The sequence below is a fragment of the Jaculus jaculus genome, chromosome 5 (assembly GCF_020740685.1).
Source record: "Jaculus jaculus isolate mJacJac1 chromosome 5, mJacJac1.mat.Y.cur, whole genome shotgun sequence".
Classification (NCBI taxonomy): domain Eukaryota; kingdom Metazoa; phylum Chordata; class Mammalia; order Rodentia; family Dipodidae; genus Jaculus; species Jaculus jaculus.
In genome coordinates, this window is record NC_059106.1 from 152,403,865 (window position 1) to 152,421,735 (window position 17,871).

Below are 17,871 nucleotides of genomic sequence, written 5' to 3' on the forward strand. Positions count from 1 at the left end.
ACCATTATTAGGCTCATCCATGACCTACCCCCTCCCCATTGGCTCCTCCTTGTTGACATATATGGGTCGTGCATTGTGGGGTTAGCCCACAGTTATTGGTACAATAAATGTCTCTGCATATCATGACCCAACATGTGGCTCTAACATGCTTTCCTCCCCTCTTCCGCAAAATTTCCCTGAGCCATGTTGGGTTCATTTTTGGTCTGCTTCAATGATGAGGTGTTGGGGGCCTCTGGGGATCTGGCTCTATGATTTGGTAGGAGTTGATTTTTCTCTGTGTTGGTCTCCTTCCCCCTTGTTCTGGTATCCAGTTCATCAGGAAAACAGCACCCTTGCTTGTTTCGCCAATTTTCTTTAGTTTCAGTCGGGCCCCTTTTGAGGTATGTTGGGGCAGCTCTCTCCTTAGGATCCGCATCTATCTGAAAAAGAGAAGCAGATTCTCCAACAGAGAGTAAGTTAGCACCCGTAAAATTGAGATAACACTTACTTTTTTGATAGAGAGTTTAATAGATGTAGGCCCTCTCATAGCCCATGATTGATGGTAGCTTGATATTGGAGAGTGGGGTTATGTTTGGATATGGTTCTGACTTGTTTTTCCAGCTCTGGCTATGGGTCCCATACCACTGAGGGGAGCAGTTAGCCTCATCAAGAGCAGTTGGCTCCCCACCATGGATGTGTGCCACTATTGCACTTGTGTGGGCATCACGACTGGTTATTTGTTGCTAAGTAGGTTAGACCATGAGTTGCTTGGACAGATATTGGTCATTTCCCCCAGTTGCCCATGTAGCACCTTCTGGCACTAGACACGCTGACTGTCTGGGGACTGACTCTCTCCTGGCTTCCAGCCATGCCATTCCATTTTACATGTCAGCTGCATATGGTGTCTTCAGCAATAGGGTCTTACCATTAACCTTTGGTGGGTCATCAAGTACTCGGACAGAAATCTGTCATTCTTTTAGAAAACCTTGTAGGTTTCTCTGATCAAAAGCTCATTATGGGTGATAGCCACATGCTGGTACTGGGAGTTACAGGTCAGTGCCCCCTAAGAAAATGAGGGTAAAATGTAACTAATATATAGGAGTTAGAGAGGTGAGAGAGAGGGAGAGGGAAGGAGGGAAGATATAGAGTATTTAGGTTAGACTTGATCCTACCCTCTCCAGTGTCTTGTGTTTCAGGTGTTTCCTGTAAGGGCCTGGTGAAGGTTCAGCCATTTGGTCTACCTTTTAGGAAGTAAAATTTTATGGTACCCTTGACATTTGGGTATAGATTACTGTTTCCCACCCCTTTGATGCCCTTCCCTCCTTCCCCATCCTTCCTAGTGTTTAGTTCATGAAATGCTTTATTGGTATGTAAGGTATCTTGGGTAGATTCGGGTTAGGTGCTGCAGATGAGTGAGACTATGTGGCGATTTTTTTCTGTGTTTCGGTAAGTTCACTGAGAATGATCTGTTCCAGGTTCAACCATGTTTCCTCAAATTTCTTTGTGTCATTTTTTTCTTACTGTTGTATAGAATTCCATTGTGTAGATATACCACATCTTAGTTATCCATTCTTCTAGTTATGGACATCTGGGTTGATTCCAGCTCTTAGCTATTATGAATTGAGCCACTACAAACATGGTTGAGCAAATATCTCTGGCCTGTGGTTATTTCAGTTTTTATCATGCTGAGCATAGTCTTTTTTTTTCATTTTTATTTATTCTAACTAATGTTTCAGAAGGATCATGAGATTTCAGAAGAGATGTTCAAAGTTCAAGCTTTGACCTTTATGAGCTTAAGCAAATCACTAATATATTTTCTTCAGTCACAAAAGTACTGATACGTTCTGAAAGGCACACAAAAGTCTAACATGTCAAAAAAAAAGAAACAAAAAGTATTGATATGTTCACATCATGAAATGATTTATAAGTGAGTGTTCTGTAATCTACAAAATCTCATAAAATGTTTTTTTGTTAATAAGGCAGGATTGGTTGGCTGTCTATTAAAACTATCTTTCCAACTTCATTATATACTACTGTAACTGCTTAACAGAATTAGGTTCCATGCCCAAGATGACATTGCAGCTGCTTTTGACCAGGAGCTAGCTCATATCAGCAGAGGGAGAAATGATGTGTGCTACTTTTCTACCCAATTAATAACCTGTGTGCCCTTGGTAAGCTCTTCTACATGGCAGAAAAAAATGCTTTTGCCCCAAATGGTTGATAAGAGATCGGACAATGGCAGGTCCATAAATCACAATATGTAAAGAACTGCACGATTCTCAGGAATAGTTACTTTAATTCATTATGGGGAAAGTGAAAATAACCTTCCCCTGTGTCAAGGTATTATCCATTACATATATTTCACCACATTTTACATACACTTGCAAATATAGAATTGACACCTGCAAATGGAAAAATCTATTTACAAGGAGCTAAAGTACATGGCTTAGACTTCTCAGCAAAGCATTGATAAAATAGATAGTAGGCATGTTAATGACCTATTATATAGTATGAAGTTATTAATTATATTTTTGCCTGACATTAATTTATACACATAAGACAAAACATTATGGTTCCATGAATAAATGTCAGAAAAAGTCAGGAAGTATTAGCCTAATGTAGCTTAGCATATTTCTCTCAGTAAAGTATTTCAAAGTCAGTATTAATTCACCAACTCAAATATGACCAACAAGTAGCAGGATTATTCTAGTCTACATAACATGTTCTCTCAGACTTAAGACTTTTCAGAAAAATGTAACTCAACCATGTTAGAATGGTCAGATTACATGACTTTAAGACACTAGGCTTGGATAAATATGTATGAGGGAAGGAAAATGAGATTAGAATAAAATATTTTTCTGCTTTGATGAGTTTTTAGTCACATCAATGCCTACCACCATCTCCCTGGCAGAAGTTATCAGGCTAGTAATGAGAATAGTACTCATACTCAGTCAGCTACATTCTCTGCAATGTTTTCTGGGACCTAGAGGATAGATTAGATATGACTCTCTTAGTGCCAGGCCCTTGGCTTTCTCTTTTTGTCATTGTGATGGATCTTGAGTCTCCCTAGTATTTGCTGACACCTAGAAAAATAGCAAGGTTATCGAACAAAGAGTGAGAGTAGCATTAATCAAAGAGGAATAAAAGTATATATTTAGAAGGCTTGTTGACAGTTATAATATCTCCATTTAGTCAGAGAACAATGGAAGTTTTCTTCTAGGGTCTATGATCTTCTAAGCTATAAGCTACTGACTTGGTTCTCAGAACCAGCCATGAATTCCTTCCCACTGAGCAAGCCTAATATCCAATCAGAGAACAATTGAGTTACCCAATAACCTGCTCGCCAATATTACACCAATAGGCGTATATTGTTTGGTTCCTTGATTGTGTAGTTTAAAGGATCCACCCCTTATTCACACTTATGATGACATTTATCCTCCACCCCACCTCCCCAGCATATTGTCTATTGCTTCTCAGCACTATGAAAGCTAGCCAGCAGGGAGATAGCTTCAATCTGGGTTTTAGCTTGATTTCTCAATGTCCTACCATCCCAAACTGTGATGTTCTAAGCACATGTTTTTACTACCAAGTTCTGATGCGTTTAAACCACATGCTTTGGCAATGCCCTGCATTGTTTTAGTCCACCTCTTGGGCCTCCCTAACCAACAGCTCACTTTGGGAGGGGTATTATCCAATGTTAGCACTGTGATTTACCAGAAACAGAAGATGGCGTTTCGGTAGTGTGTTATGATTATTGACTTAAATATCATTAAATGACAAATTACATATTACATAAGTCTTAGTGTTTTCAAAATGTGTAGTTCTGATAGATTGATCAGTCCTAAGCAGACCCATCATGGTAAAAGTAGGTTAATATACCTCCTACTAAACATTCTGAGAATAAATAAGTTTAGGACCAAATACTGTCGAGTTATTATTGATGCCACTTGGCAAGTATAGCACATTCTTATGAAGCATTCCATGTACAGCTATCTCACTGTGGTTCTAACAACTTACAAACTAAACACTGTCTCTGTGCAAATACTGAGAAACTGAAACATTAATTTCTATGTGCAATTAATATGTAAAAAGCAGAAACACTTCATCAATGATGTATTTAGTCAAAATTGTACATGAAGAATTCATTGTAGCTTTCTTTTGTCATCCTTTTGTGGCTGCAAAGTCTGAAGTGATATCACCTACATTTCAGATATTAACAATAAATAAAATCCTATATCCCAAAAGACATACAAAAAAGTTGAACCTTCATCAGGTGCTTAGAGAGAATACCTGAATCACAGGTACCTGGAGAGGGTATGATAAAAACTTTCCTCAATCTTCTCCTGTTTCTCTCTCCCTCTCCCCCCCACCCCGCCTCTCTCTCTCTCTCTCCTCTCTTTCTCTTTTATATTACTTATATATTTCTTCCTTCTTCTCGCTTAGCACTGACCTGTAACTCCCAGTACTAGCATGTGGGTAACATACACAATGAGCTGTTGATCAGAGGGACCTACCAGTTTTCTCAAAAGAAAACAGAATTCTATCAGAGTATTTGATGAACCACCAAAGATTAATGGATACCATATGCTTTTAGGGTGGAACATGGAGTGACCTGGCTGAAACCTAGAAGAGAGTCAGTTCTTAGACAATTAGCTTGTCTAGTTCCAAAATGTGCTACATGAGTGACTTGGGGAAAATGACCAACATCTGTCTAAGGAACTCATGGCCTAAGCTACTCAGCAACAATCAACCTGACATGATACTCACACAGTGCAATAGTGGCACACAGCCATGCTGGGTTACCAGTTGCTCTTGATTTAGCTAACAGATCTGCTTAGTGGAATGGAACCCATACCTGGAATAGAGGAAAAAAACGGAACCATATCCAAAAATGAGCTCACTTTCCAATATCAAGTTCCCACAAAGAGTAGGCTACAACAGAGTCTATGCCTATTAAATTCTCTCTAAAATAATAAGTGGTATCCTCACTCTTCCTTGGAGAATTTGCTTCTCTTCTTCAGATGCATACAACCTGAGGACAGAATCAGCCCATTGCACTCCACCAGGGCACCAGCTGAAGCCATAGAGTTAGTGAGGTAACGAGCAAGGGTTGCTTTCTCAGTGAACCTGATATCAGCACAAAGGTCAAGGAAATAGAGACAGAGAACACTCAACTCCTACCAAACCAGATATCCAGAGACACAGAGACTCCCAAGATCTCATCATGGAAATAGACCTAAAATGAACCCAACTTGGCTCAGAAAACTTCACAGAAGAGGAAGCAGAAAGACTGTTGGAGCCATAGGTTGGCTCATTATGCACAGAAACATTGCCTCCCACCATAACTGATGGCCACCCCCACAATGCAACACCCACAGTCCTCATGAGGGGAATGCCAGGGAGAAGGCTAATAATAATAATAATAGTAACCATAATGGCTGCATACGCACTATATACATAACTAATAAAAAAATAAATTTCTCTGTCACCCAAATGCTTTTTGAATTTTACTGGTTTTCCAGTGAAAATTCTGTTTTGTAGCTGTGCTCTATTAATATTTTCATATTTTTAATTACATGTATTTATACTCTTTACTTTTATCTGTCTGCTTACTATGGGGATGTTATATACTTTTCCTAGGTTCTTGAGATGAGAGATTAGATCTTCATGCTCTAAACTACATATTGAATATAATAAATTTTTCTCTTGACACAATTTAACTGTGTTCCACAAAACATTAAAAGCTATATTTTTAGTTAGTCTATTTATTGTTAACCATCATGTTTTTATTTAACTAACAAAATGAAATAAAATTCTAACACAATTATGGCATTATTTATAAGTGATGTAGAAAACATTATTTAGTTTTGAAGTAGTTCTGTATCTTCATATTATCTTTCTGACATTGACTTCTCTGTTGATTCCATTGTGACGAGAGAGCAGAGCACACTCTGTAGGATATCCATTATTACACGTTTGCTTAGGTTTGGTTTATGGCTCAAGATATAAACTGCGTTGGTACATGTTCCATGGACAAGGACAATAAATGTGCATTCTGCTGTTGAGGGGTACGAAGTGAACCTTAACTGCAAATTAGTTATTTTCAGCTGATGATATTGATCCCTCTTATACTATTGATAATCCATCAGTTATTGGAAGTACTGAGATTTCTTTTGTAAAAACTGTGGATGTGTAGTTTTTCTTTTAACATCAGAGCCTTTGTCTTACAAATTTTGCATCTCAAAAGAATCCACATTTATGATTGCTATATACCCTTGATGTATTAACTTTTCAACATTATATGATGTCATTTTCTGGTCACTCCCTGGTTATGATCATGATTTCGTAGTAAGATAGTGAATCCTTTTGTCCTTCAATTAGTCGTCGCATGGTGGACCATTTTGTCCTTTTGCTTTTAACCTACTTTTGTTCATTTTACCCATATTTTTATGAATATTTATGGACTTCATAAATCTCTTAATATTTTATGTTATAACATGAAGTATCTGCCTTTTCAATATTTAGGACAATTATACCTAAGATGCCACAGTTTAGGTCTACCATCTCAATAGTATTTGGATTTCTGTCTAATTTCTCCATTCTGTGTCTTTTAGTTTTGTTTTTTTTTTTTCCTATCTTTCTATGTCTATCTGTATAAGAATTAATTTAGGGGCTGAAGAGATTGCCCAGTGGTTAAGCACTTGCCTAAGAACCCTGGTTCGAGGCTCAATTTCCCAGGACCCACATTGGCCACGTCTGGAGTTCCTTTGCCATGGTTGGAGGCCCTGGAGCACCAATTCTCTCTCTCTCTCACTCTCTCTTCCTCTCTCTCCCTCTTTCCCTCTGTGTCACTGTCAAATAAATAAAACTTTAAAAAAGAATTAATTTAGAATTTTATTGTATTTTATGTCTCATGACTTTTAGTATCTCTCTTGGTATAACACTTTTTGTGGTGAATCAATATATTAGCTTATATAGTACCATACCACATCTTTACATTTAACAATAAAATTATATTGTCTAGTAATATAGACATCTAAGTTTGTGTTCATGGATGCTAAGATATTCACACAATGATGTTGACTAGCACCACATTTGTCATAATGTATTTCTACTTCAAGTGACACATGATTTTATATGCACAACTTATCACTGAGCAATGATGCTGACATTTTGTCAGTTCAGATTATCAGATTATTTTCAAATAAATGTTCATTTCCTGAGTTTATACTGGTAACATTTTAGATACTATCTACATATTTAGAACCACATCCAACAGTGATCATGCAAAGTTATAATTTTGTCTGAGTTGTCAATTATGATTACGAATCAGACAAGGAAATGTCTTGACTTAAACATTTTTTCTAATACATGCTCTTCCTGTGTCCACATGTTCTAAGATTCCTTCTTTTCTTTCTCTTGACATAGTGCCAGTGACTAAATATTGCCCATTTATAAGTTTATATGTTGAAGTTCTAATAATTCAAGTCATTTTATTTGGAAACAAGGCAAATAATGAAATAATTAAGATTAGATAGCTATTCAAAGCTATAACCCCAATACCAAAATACTAATTCCTATATAAGTAAAAAACATTCTATCTTCTCCCTACCTCTATCTATTACCCATCTTCATATTATGTATTATCTATGTATCATCTTTGCAAACAAAATGGCACACATGGTCCTTCATGTATGATGTGGTGGTGTGTCATAGTTCCAAACAATGTTATGGCTGGAGTGACATGGAAAAGACCTTTAAAGTATTTATTCAGGTATCAGAAATGCCTGCTAATGAGGAACAGATTTGATAGAATGATGATTTGCTGTCACACAACAATCAGAAGCAGAGCCTTACTTTCTCCCTGATGAATTGTAAAGTGTTTTGTTTTTAAGTAGAATGAAATAGAACTCATTAATAGAACTTATTAATATATAACTCCTATCCAATATTTTTGAAACTTGACATTCCTGACCAAGATGTATGCTGATAAAAAGTAACTACGTTGGCATTTCAAAAGCATTTCTTTGCATATTGAATATTTGCTTTTAAATAAGAGTTTGACAAACTAAAAGCATGTGGCCATTTTGCCCAGGGTTATGTTAAATAAATGTCATGAGCCCTTTAAAATGCTGGAGAAGGTCACTGAGGAAGCAAAATAAGATGCCACATTCAGTTTTCCAAAACACAGACATGGGAGACAGGGGCCCTGAGGCACCTAGATAGACAGCCAGAAGTGACGCACCGACCAGAAAACAGAGCTAAATCACAGCACAATGAGTGGACTAAGACTCAAATACAGTTTACAATACTGAAACATATGTCAAATGTCTAGAAATTCAGTAATTATCTTAATAATTTTACATTGCTCTACTTTTATTTAGTTTGTCTTTTGAGAAACATTGCATGGTTTCAAAATCAAAGGTATAAGAAGGGAGAATCCATTTGAAGTTTCCATTAATACTTCATTCACATTCAATCCAGTAAAATTTAAAAATCAGTGTGTTGAAATAATATGAACACAGTACTCAGAGCCAAAGGATATAAACTTGGTTTGTACCAAAACCAACAGGACAACTTACACCTTTTCTAAATCTCACATTTCTTATTAATAAATTAAATAACAAAAACTTGGTACTCCATAAGGCAACTCTATGACAAAAATAATTATTTCTCAAGTCAATTTCACAGCAAAGTAATGATTTTTTAGTATTTTATTTATTTATCAAAATAATGAAATGTTATAAGCAAAACTCCAAGTGACTAGAACTATTTCTAATGAAGTAGTATGCATTCAGGTGTTAAGCTGAAAGTCAATGCTATTGTCCTTACTTAGAAATTAAAAGGATTGTTTATGAATATAATACTGAGGAAGGTGAGATTGTAACAGCTTTATATTATTTCAACTTAGTTAGACTAAACTTAGAGTGGTAGTTTGAATGAATGCCCCACATACACTTGGATATTTTATTAAAGCTTGTAACTTGGGTATTTTATTAAAGCTTGTAACTTGGGTGCACAGCAGCCTGGCTGGAGGAAGTGCCACCTAGAAGTAGATCCAAGGGCCTAGCCCTAAGGAGTGTTTGGGGGTAGATCTGATTTCCAGCGCAAAGGAATGCAGAGCAGTCTGAGCTCTGGCAGGGGTCCCTGCTGCTTGTTGCCCATTCATGCTTGCTGCTTTAGGATTTTGCAGGCTGACTGGTTGTTTCTCTGTTTGGATGTATGGAAGCAGCAACTTCTACCACTAATGTACTCCCCCTGGATCTGGAAGCTTGAAATAATTCCTTCCTCCCCTAAACTGTGCCTGGTGTGGATGTTCATCCCAGCAATATGAAGCTATCTACAAAACTTAGATATTCCAAAATGCTGTTTCCCATATATTCCTGGATTAAAGTAGTCAATTGAGACACTCACTACATAGGCATTAATGATGGAGGTGGCTGGCAAGTTCTGAAAGTCTGAAAATGCCAGGAAATCCTATGGCTCACATGCACTGCTACTAACCTTGGAATACAGAAGCAGCCAGACCCACAACTCCTTCAGAATTCAATCATTCTTTACTTTCAGCCTCTGCTAGAAATGCTGCACCCAGGTGAGTGCCACTTCCTACTAGAGCAAAACGCTCCTGGTGTCAAGATTCAAGGTTAAGACTCAGACACTGGCTTCTGGTTCTCCTTAGAGCTTCCCATGTCTCCTTTTCAGTTTCAGTTTGTTTTCACTCTCTGTTACTTTATATCCGTTTTGTCCTGACTACCAGTCTTGCAGATAATGGCAACTTCAGTTTTATTACTAAGCACAGTGGCAACATCCTTCCACTGACTCTTTCATCAGCTGCCACAACTATGTCTGTTTCCATACCAGCAAAGTTCATTATTCTATGGTGTCTCCATCCCTCTGATTGGACCTGTCACAATATGCTAAAAATTAAATGATATCAGAAAGACAGAATCAGATCAAGAAAACCATGAATTCATCATCAACCTATGAAAATTATGAAATCTTCGTTCAAGATAATAACTGCAAGTAGAAAGTAACCAGTTCAACTATATCCTGGCCTGCATTTCAGCAGAATAGTCTCCTGGCAAAATGACTCTACAGAATACACACCATGACTGAGAGAAGAGACAGAAATCTAGGCTATAAACCTCCTTTAGGGTTGTCTCTATGACCAATTTGCAATATGTTCAAATATTAAAGTTCTCAATATATTTTTTTTAAATCTAGGCTATGAGCAAAATCTGAACTGAAAGGAAAGAAAGAAAGAAATTAATCAGAAACTCCAATTAAAACAATTATCTGCATAAGCAATAATGGTCCACATATCAAGTAACATGTCTGAATTAAGATCAGAACCAGTTACCAACTGAGATTTTAGAAAATAAATAGAATTAACAAAGAGATAGGTAATACTAAGGCCATGATAAAAGCATATTTCCTTTTATTACAAGAAAAATCATGAATAAAATCATTTAGAAACTGTGGACCTACTGAGAAAAAGTTATTAAATCTGAAGAAATTTACACTGGGTTTCAGGTCCTAGAATTTGGAACAGAGGAAAAGAATAGAGATGACCATGACCATTCTCTTGCACATGTCAATAGGGCAATCTCAATGGAACTTCACGAAGGTGACAATAACAGTATTATACCACTCATCACTCTTGTAACACATGTTTATGGAGACATACATAGTACTGCTTTTCAACTTTTAGAATCAGGCTATAAAAAGACCAGAAGACTAAGGTAACACAAAATAGAAAGCAAGTAGAATTAACCCTGAAGAAATGACCCAAGTTGTACAGGAAAATAAAAAGAAATAAGTGCACAATTGGATGCACTTCAAATACTAATAACCTTGGGATGAAAAAAGAATCTCAAATATATAGGATGATCAACATAAGCTGAAGTCTAGAAAGCTACATTTAATTATAATAACAATAATAAAAAGCAATTTGACATATAGCATAAAGTACTAATTTCCTGTGATTATTGAATATATGAATTTTGTTGAGTGTGACTTAGAGAATCTTAAGAAACAAATTATCACATGACAGTGTACATTCATGTTGAAATCCTAGATCCCAGAGTCTGTATTTGTACGACTATTTGAAGCTGGATCTTTAAACAATTAAAAGTTAGGAAAGTCATAAGAGTGAGGGAGGCCCTTATCCAAAATGACTGACTGAGTCTTTCAGAGAACCACTAGACTACACGGTATTCTATTCTCCACATTCATACAGTGAAAACCTAAGGACAGGGAAGGAAGGAGGCCTTTTGGGGCCCAAACTAAAGCCTCACCAAACATGTTATTTTAGATGATTTTGTATATATATATACATATATATATATATATATATATATATATATATATATATTCACTTCATATTCTTCCCAAGGGGAAAAAAATGTTTTTTAAATATAATAACCTTTCTGACAATGCTTGTACTTTCTTCCTCCATTCTCTCGATCTGATTTCCCAAGATGGGATTTGGATCATTTTGCCAATATTTCTAAATGTGCTAAGTTAGCTAGAATAGAGATAGTTTCTACAATTTGGCGATCACAGTGGCATTATGACATGGTTTTGATGAAAATCCAAACAGAAACAAATGAATGTGGTCTTCTTTGAAGAGAGCTGTGTGAGACATGGCCCTGCTCTGAGATGAAACCCTCACCCTGCGTGTCGTCAATATCATGCAAAAGTTACCCTCTGCTCTATTTTGTTTTTCTTATTCTTCCTTCTCTCTTCCATGAAAGATATCCAAAAACCAGTCTTTCTTGAAAAACAAGACTCAAATCAAGCAGAAGATTGTTTTGGCAAAACATATTGAACTGATAAAAGATTAATTAGTATATTTGAGTTCAGGCCTCAGGACATTTTCTTCAAATGTTTTCATTTTGATTCGTAATTTAAAATGTATCACTCTTTTATTTTGAAATACATTCTTGTTTTGGAGGAAAACTGGCAATATGTCAAAGAGTAAGTTATATCTAAATGATTTAAAAAGTATTTACCAAGGTTTACTGTTAACTGTTTTTCTCTTCTAGAGTTTTAAAACCTGACAGGAGTAATTCATGGAGATGGTAAGACTTAAACAGAGGTGTCAAGGTTTTTGAACTGGATTATATTAGAAGTGTAAATCTCTCTCTCTCACTTGAGAGTTTCTGCTGGTATAAATCAAAACAAAGTACCCATAAAATACTATCTGCTTCTTTTATCTTATAAGGTTCTGTGCTTTGTTAAACCTTCCTGGGTATTTTGTGCATCAGCAGACCCTTTTCCACTCAGATTCAGTGAGAAGTTGAGAATTTGTGGGTCACACAATTAGAATATAAGGGAATTCTTCAAAGACTAAATAATGGAAATGGATGTGTCAATGCTATCACAGAGGGAAGATAGAAGGCCCATTTTATTTTAAAATTCAATGTGCTGCTAAAATAGAACAATAGCATGATCAAGTTGTGTGACATTAGAGAATGTGCTCAAAACTGAATGTAGAGACATGGCTACTTGATACCTAAGGAGTTCACACCCATGCTGGTTCCAACTCAGTCCATACTTTGTCTCCTCACGCACAACCTCTTTATCATCAACCACTTATTATATAATCTATTCTGCAAAGGATACCTTCCTTTGTGTATGAAACCTCAGGCCATGGCTTCTATTTCATCAGCAGAGAAAACTCTCCATAAGCAATATTTTTTAAAAAATTTTTTGTTTATTTATTTATATATTTGAGAGCAACAGAGAGAAGAAGGCAGAGAGAGAGAGAGAAAGAGAGAATGGGCGCACCAGAGCCTCCAGCCTCTGTAAATGAACTGCAGACGCGTGCGCCCCTTGTGCATCTGGCTAACGTGGGTCCTGGGGAATTGAGCCTCGAGCCAGGGTCCTTAGGCTTCACAGGCAAGCACTTAACCGCTAAGCCATCTCTCCAGCCCCATAAGCAATTTTTAAATAGCTATGTTATACTGGAAGAAGAGAAAATCCAATAGACTGATGCTGAATTCTGACTTACTTAGGAAAAATCCTTCGGGATGCACAATAAGACATCTATCTACCTTATAAGGTTAATATCAAAGCATCATGACATAAAGAGAAAAATAGCACATTGCACAGAAGATGATATTTTCTCAGTATATCCTACCCTCATCCTCTTCCAAATTGGCAAAACATACATGGCATATATTAGTATAAATTATTTTTACTTATTAAAATTACTACATTTACTTCTCTATATGACAGTCTCCATGCAAATGCCATATATTGACCATTATAACTCTACTTTTCTGCTATTCTAAGCATTTTTACAGATATAAATTATTCATTGGCAGTGTTAAATCTAGGTATGGTGTTTGTTTTATTCTGATTAGTGATAGATTCGTGCAAACTCATTATTTCTATCTCATAAGGATGTGAGGGGCTGGGAGTGGGGCAGTGATGAGCTTTTACCTACCAGTATTTAGAGAGATGTGTAAATAAAGGTTAACATTGAATGGAGAGGTCTTCCTCTCCATCTAGCCAATAAGAACTCAAAGAAAAAACTAAAATTACTTTGCTCAAGTAGGAACCTAGGAGCTAGTATCTACTTTCCTAATTAAAATGTCACTCTAGGCTACTATTTAGTGATGGGGCAGAGCTGAAATAAATAGCAAGAAGCAGAACTGGAATTGACAGAAATTGTCTCTGTATCCATGAGACACTGGCCAAAAAAGGCTGCAAATAACCTTGACCAGGCTGCAAGGAGGAGAAGCACTGGTAATCTTGCTGTTTGCCCTACTTCAGGTAACCTGAGCCTGAGGTGGAGAGAGATCAGAGGCCACCCCTTGGCTTCTGAAAGAACTGTAGACAAAGGAGCAATAGGTAATTGGTGGGTGTCCATAGAATTTCAGGAACTATATGTGAGTACTTAATTATCTTTTTCTTTTCTTTTCTTTTCTTTTTTTTCTCTTCTTTTCTTTTTTTCTTTTCTTTTCTTTTCTTTTTTTCTTTTCTTTTCTTTTCTTTTTTTCTTTTCTTTTTTCTTTTCTTCTTTTCTTTTTTTCTTTTCTTTTTCTTCTTTTCTTTTTTTTCTTTTTTTCTTTTCTTTTTTTTCTTTTTTTCTTTTCTTTTTCTTTTCTTTTTTTTTTTAGGTAGGATTTCACTCTAGCTCAGGCTGACCTGGAATTCACTATGTAGTCTCAGGGTGGCACATGCCTTTAATCCCAGCACTCAGGAGGCAGAGGTAGGAGGATCTCTGTGAGTACAAGGCCACTCTAAGACTACATAGTGAATTCTAAGTCAGCCTGGACTAGAGAGTAAGGCCCTAATTTTGAGAGAAAAAAAATTTTTTAAGAATAGAATAAAGGACAGAAAAGAATATTTTTTCAAAAATTCAGTCCTCTAAATAGCATCTAAGTCTATTATTCTACCTGCAGACATTTCACCAAAATCACATTTCATAAGTGTCAACTCTAAAAATAAAATAGAGATGTTTATATCATTCAATGGCAAGATTTATTTTCCCCAAATTCTACTGAATACACAGATTGTGACAACTTCTATTATATATTCTCAAAGCAAATATTTTATAACTTGTTGCAGTCTGGTTCGCATTGCTGGTAGAAATCACCTAACCAAAAGCAGCTTCTGGGGAAAAGAAGTTTATTTTGGCTCACAGGCTCTAGGGGGAAGCTCCACAAAGACAAGAGAAGAGAATGGCATGAGCAGAGGGTGGACATCACCACCTGGCCAACATAAGGTGGACAATAGCAACAGCAGAGTGTGCCAAACACTGGCAAGAAGAAACTGAATATAATACCTGTAAGTCCACCCCCCCCCAACAATACACTGCCTCCAGGAGGGTTTAATTTCCAATTGCTATCAGCTGAGGAACCTAGCCTCCACAACACCCAAGTTTAAGGGGGACACCTGAATCAAACCACCACATTCTGCCCCTGGCCCCCATAAACTGACATCTATGCATGATGTAAAAGGCAATGCATTCCTCTAACTTTAAAAGTCCCCATAGTTTTTATCAATTCCAATGATGTTCATACATCCCCATAGTCCATGACCTTTCAAATGAGTCATAATACCAAAAATAAACTCAAAAAATCCCACGATGGCACAGAATAAACATTCACACTGCAGAAGAGGGCACTGGGCATAGCAAAGAAACATTCAGTCAATACAAGACTTAAAACAACCAGGCAAACATCAAACTCTAGAGCTGCAAGTCCAACAACTTTAGTCAATGACAAGTCTACAAGTCCAGTAATTCTAACCAGCAATAAGTTTCTGGCATTCTAAGTCTGCCCCTCCAGCTAGGCTATTCATAGCCCTGGGAAACATCATCGGGGTGGCAGCTCCTTAGCAACCATTTCGTGGCCCCGGCATCTTCACTGGGTCTCCACTTCTATGCATGATTCATCCTTATGGCCCTATGGGGTCTCCATGCAGGCAACCAGCAAACCTGCTTCACATTGCCCATGACCATTTCCAAAACACAAGACTGTGTTGCAAATTCAATGACCCTCTCTTTCCTGTATTTCTTATACTCCACAATACCAGGTAGAGTGCCAATTTGTTAATCCAGGGGGGAATAAAATAGACTTTGAAGAACAAGACATTTCATGAGCACTCAGGCCTGTTCAAAAGAGACTACATTCTTCCTATTGCCCCAGTGCATTTCAGCTGACCCAAACTTAAAGGTTGTAATCTCTCAATAGTAACTGAACAGGCTGCAGTTCACCTAAAGATTTTTCTTTCTGTGCCATATCCCTCTTCTCATACCAGTTCATTTCTATGCAAAGCAATCCTGCACAACTTCTCAGGACATGGGCATAGGAGCAAGCTTCCCATACAAATGCTAGCCCAGCCCAGGCAAAGCTCCTTCTCACCCTCATAAACCAAATTTCACAGTTCACAGTTCTTACTGCATTCAGGTCTTTCAATGCTGACCAGAAGAGCCCATCAAGCTCTACTTACAACACTGTAAGGCATCTCTTAGGCCAAGGTTTCAAATCCTAACACATTCCTCTTGAAAATCAACTCCAAAAGGCCCAAGCCACACAGCCAGGTGTCTAGCAGCAAATGATACCACTCCTCAGCACCACTTTACTCTTGCAGTTGGGTTCGCATTGCTGGTAGAAATCACCCAACTAAGAGAAGCTTCTGGGAAAAAGGGGCTCATTTTTGCTTATAGGCACAAGGGGAAGCCCCACAATGTCAGGGGGAAGCAATGGCATGAGCAGAGGGTGGACATCACCCCCTGGCCAACATAGGGTGAACAATAGCAACAGGAGAGTGTACCAAACATTGGCAAGGGGAAACTGACTGTAACACCCATAAGCCCACACCCAACAATACACTTCCTCCAAGAGGCTTTAATTTCCATTTGCCATCAGCTGGGGTACATAGCATCCAGAACACCTAAGTTTATGGGGGACACCTGACTCAAGCCACATCAGTCATAGTATCTAAAGAGTAAATTTATTACTTTAGCAATTTCAGGAAAAATTAGAGAAACATTTTTGCATCATGCTTACTAAAATAACCAACATTCACCACAGGTTGTAAAATTAATTTTTCAATACTGATAATATTGCATTGCTATTTTTCCATGCCATTTTGTCTTACAAATAAAGTTTTGTTTATAGGTGAGTAAAATCTGCTGTTGCATAAAATTTAGACTTACATAGTATCCGAAATTTGAAGGTTTAAAGCGTTATTAAAACTTGCTAGGCTGAGCTTGGTGGCTAACAGCTATAATCCCAGTATTTGGAGGCTGAGGTGGCTTCCTTATCAGTCTGGACTGGAATAAGACATTTCTTACAAAAAAAAAAAAAAAAAAGAAGAAGAAGAAAAAGAAAAAAAAAAAACTTGCTATAAAGCAAGCTTCTCTGAAAATTATTTCCTAATAGTCATCTAATATAAATTATAGATGTTTGGAAAACAAAAATAATCAATAATATCTTTAATTTTATTTATGTGAAGTCCAAAACGTAGAACTAGGAAAATGAGCTTTTTTTTTTTTTTGGTTTTTAGAGGTAGGGTCTCACTCAGGCTGACCTGGAAGAATGCACTATGTAGTCTCAGGGTGGCCTTGAATTCACAGTGATCCTCTTATCTCTGCCCCCATGGTGCTGGGATTAAAGGCATAGTTGAAAATGAGCTTTGTGTAAGTTATATTTTAGCATTTACTGTCTCAACAACTGCCATTAGTATGTACTGCTTTTTAGAAATTTCAACTCAAGCAAGTTAAAATTTAATGATCTTTCTTTAAAACTTTCTGCCTCCTTGTGTTCCTTAGACTAAGGGCAGCTCTTTCTTCCCAAAATCAGCAGAAATCCCTCAACAGAATCATAATTCTAGAATACTCTTGTCCCCGCCCCCTGTACTATTTTTTTTTTTAACAAGTGCTTTTGAACCAATCATGGATGCTTGTAACTTAATCTGTTCTTATGCCAAAGTCAGGAGTCATGCCTCAGGATTTTTACTAAGATTTTTAAGGCCAAATAACAACACTTTGATTGAAAACATATGCTATTCTGTTTATCCTGTTAGAAATTTTATTATTTCATCTTAAAGACTTTTTAAACTTAAGATACATTTGTACATATATCTAAATTGTTGAATGGTTGACACCCCAAACTATAAATCTATCATACTACATTTTAAAAATAAGAACAATATAAGAATAAAAGCTTATATTTTGAAAACATTGCTACTTTTATGAGATAAGTGCTATGTTTTCTGAACTCAATTAGCAAAGCTTCCAAATCTTAAAAAGAACCCACTAGAAGAAAGTAATTATAATATAGCTAACATTAATACCCAGTAACTAACCTACTCAGTGCTAAGAATATGCAGTATATTGTTTCAAGATTTCCCACTTATCTTTCTTCAGTAGAA